Here is a 3,332-nt window from a genome sequence, read left to right on the forward strand (position 1 = left end):
AGACAATCACACCACGGACAGGAGGACAAGACAATCACACCACAGACAGGAGGACAAGACAATCACACCACGGACAGGAAGACAAGACAATCACACCACGGACAGGAGGACAAGACATTCACACCACAGACAGGAGGACAAGACATTCACACCACGGACACCGACTCGGGTGGCCAGGTGTCAGGAGCTCCTACAGGTAAATGCTGGGTTAGCAAGACAGACCGTTGAGCGAGACTCGCCGTTGAAGCGAGGTGTGCTCATGTATGGATCGTCTAGTGTTGCTGAATGGATTAGCAGACATTATCGCTGTATTATTTTTATCAAAACCAATAATAAAGCTTGATGCACACATTGTCTAGCTTTTTTCATGTTATTTTTATTTAAATTTGACGTGTAGCTACTGTTTAGCAGACGATCAAACACCCACTCGCGCAGTGATATCAAACAAAAATAGTCCACTATCCACATCACTTGCAAGCTATAATAATTTGAACCTAAAAGTTTCATTTGTTTCTCAACTGTTAAATGTAACTTTGTAGTATTTTATTTCTTGTAAGGTTCAGTACTTTCTCTTCGCATGCCTCACTTCAACATCGAGTCTTGCTCAACGGTCTGTCTTGCTACAGGGACAGGGTGGTGACCTCCAGGGTAGCACGGGGTGACCATCCTGTCATCAATGAGAGTGGGGGACTGACAGCCAGTGGAGGTGGCGGAGGACGGGTGTGGTGTGGTCTGAGGCCGCCTGCCACACACCACGGACAGTACGAGCGGCAACACTGTCGGCCCTTTGAAGCTTTTGATAACTACCTGCAGCATTGTCTCCCTTGCACAGGTAAACACTCGGTCACACCTCCTCCACTCCACTCACACCTCCTCCACTCCACTCACACCTCCTCCACTCCACTCACACCTCCTCCACTCCACTCGGCTAACCCTGAAAATGTGTTGCCTGGGTGACAGTCGTCAACTTCTACAAGTTGAACACCAACTGGGTTGACACAGGGAGACTGTGTGTGCGTGTGTCTGTGTGTGCGAGTCAAGAGCTGTCAGTCAGTATGTCTGTGTGTCTGTGTGTGTGTGCGAGTCAAGAGCTGCTAGATGTCAGTCTGTGTGCAGTGGCTGCAGTGAGTGGCGACTGTGAGTGAGTGAGTGCTGGCCCCTGCAGAGCGTGAGTGAGCCGCGGCCACAGCGGTGGTGTCACCCTACAGTCCAACAGTAACGGTTTGATCCCCTCAATGTTTGTCACACTTGGCTGCTCTTACTTCTCTAACACACTAACACACACACTGACACACACACACACACAGACACATACACTGACATACACACACACACACACTGACACACACACTGACATACACACTAACATACACACTGACATACACACTAACACACACACACAGCACACACACTACAACACACAACCCTACACACTGACACACACACACACACACACTAACACACACTGACTACACACACACACCACTGACACACACACTGACACACACACACGACACTACACACACACTGACACACACACACACACACACACTGACACACACACACACCTGACACCACACACTAACACACACACTCACACACACACACACACACCCTCACACACACACCCTCACACACACACACAACACACACACACTGACACACACACACACACACCAGAACACACAGCCACACACACACACAACACACCACACACACTACACACACACACACACACACACTAAACACACACACTACACACTCACACACACACCACACTCACACACTGACACACACACACACACACACACAACTGAACACACACAACTAACACACACACACACACACTCACACACACACACTAACACATCACACACACACCACACACACACACACACACACACCCTCACACACACACACTAACACACACACACACCACACACACACACCACTCACACACACACACACACGACACACACACACACACACACACACACACACACACACCCCTCACACACACACACACACGCCCTCACACACACCCTCACACACACACACTAACACACACACACTAACTCACACACACACCTAACACACGACACACACACACCACACACACACACCTCACACACACTAACACACACTAACACACACACCCTCACACACACTACAAGCACACTCAACACTAACACACACACACACACACCCCTAACACACACACAACACACCACACTAACACACACACACACACTCACACACACACTAACACACACAACACACAACCTCACACACACACTACACACACAACACACACCACACCACACACACACACCCTCACACACAACACACACCACACACTCACACACACAACACACACACACACACACACACACAATAACACACACACACACACACACACTCACACTAACACACACACACACACTAACACACACACTAACACACACACACACACATACTCACACACAACACACCCTCACACACACACACACTAACACACACACACCACACTCACACACACACACACAACACACACACTACACAACACACACAACACACACACATCACACTAACACACACAACCCCCTCACACACACTACAACACACACACACACAACACACTAACACAACACACACTCACACACCACACACCAACACACTAACACACACACACACACCACTAACACACACACAACACACACACTCACACATCACACACACACACACCACCTCACACACACACATCACACACACACACTAACACACACAACACTCACACACACCTACAACTCACACCACAGCCCACACCCACTCAACACACCCTACACTACAGCCTCACACTAACACACACACACACCACACACCTCACACACACACACACAACCAACATCACACACACCTCACTACACTACACACTAACACACACCACCCTCACACACACTACACACACTACAACAACCACACTCACAGGACACACACACTAAAAACACACAAACACACACCACACACTCAACCACACACACACAACACAAACCACATCACACCACAACCAGACACACACACACTCACACACACAACACAACTACACACACACACAATTCAACACAAAAACACAACACACCAACCACTAACACTAACACCTCACACACACACTAACACACACACACAACACACACACACACACCACTCACACACACACACACTAAACACACTAACACACACTAACACACACCCTACACTCACACACACACTACAACACACACTAACCCACACACCTCACAAACAACACACACCCTCACACACACTGACACCAC

General features: G+C 48.7%; 1 protein-coding gene across 1 annotated transcript in view; it reads left to right on the forward strand.

Annotated features, from left to right (window-relative positions):
- The first annotated feature begins 646 nt into the window (after positions 1-646).
- Positions 647-3,332, forward strand: part of LOC112576490 (BTB/POZ domain-containing protein kctd15-like) — an 18,579-nt gene continuing 15,893 nt past the window's right edge. The window contains exon 1 of the mRNA XM_025258958.1: positions 647-832. The gene's annotated coding sequence lies outside the window, so the exon portion shown is untranslated. The remainder of the gene's footprint in view (positions 833-3,332) is intronic.

Source organism: Pomacea canaliculata, linkage group LG12 (assembly GCF_003073045.1).
Source record: "Pomacea canaliculata isolate SZHN2017 linkage group LG12, ASM307304v1, whole genome shotgun sequence".
Classification (NCBI taxonomy): domain Eukaryota; kingdom Metazoa; phylum Mollusca; class Gastropoda; order Architaenioglossa; family Ampullariidae; genus Pomacea; species Pomacea canaliculata.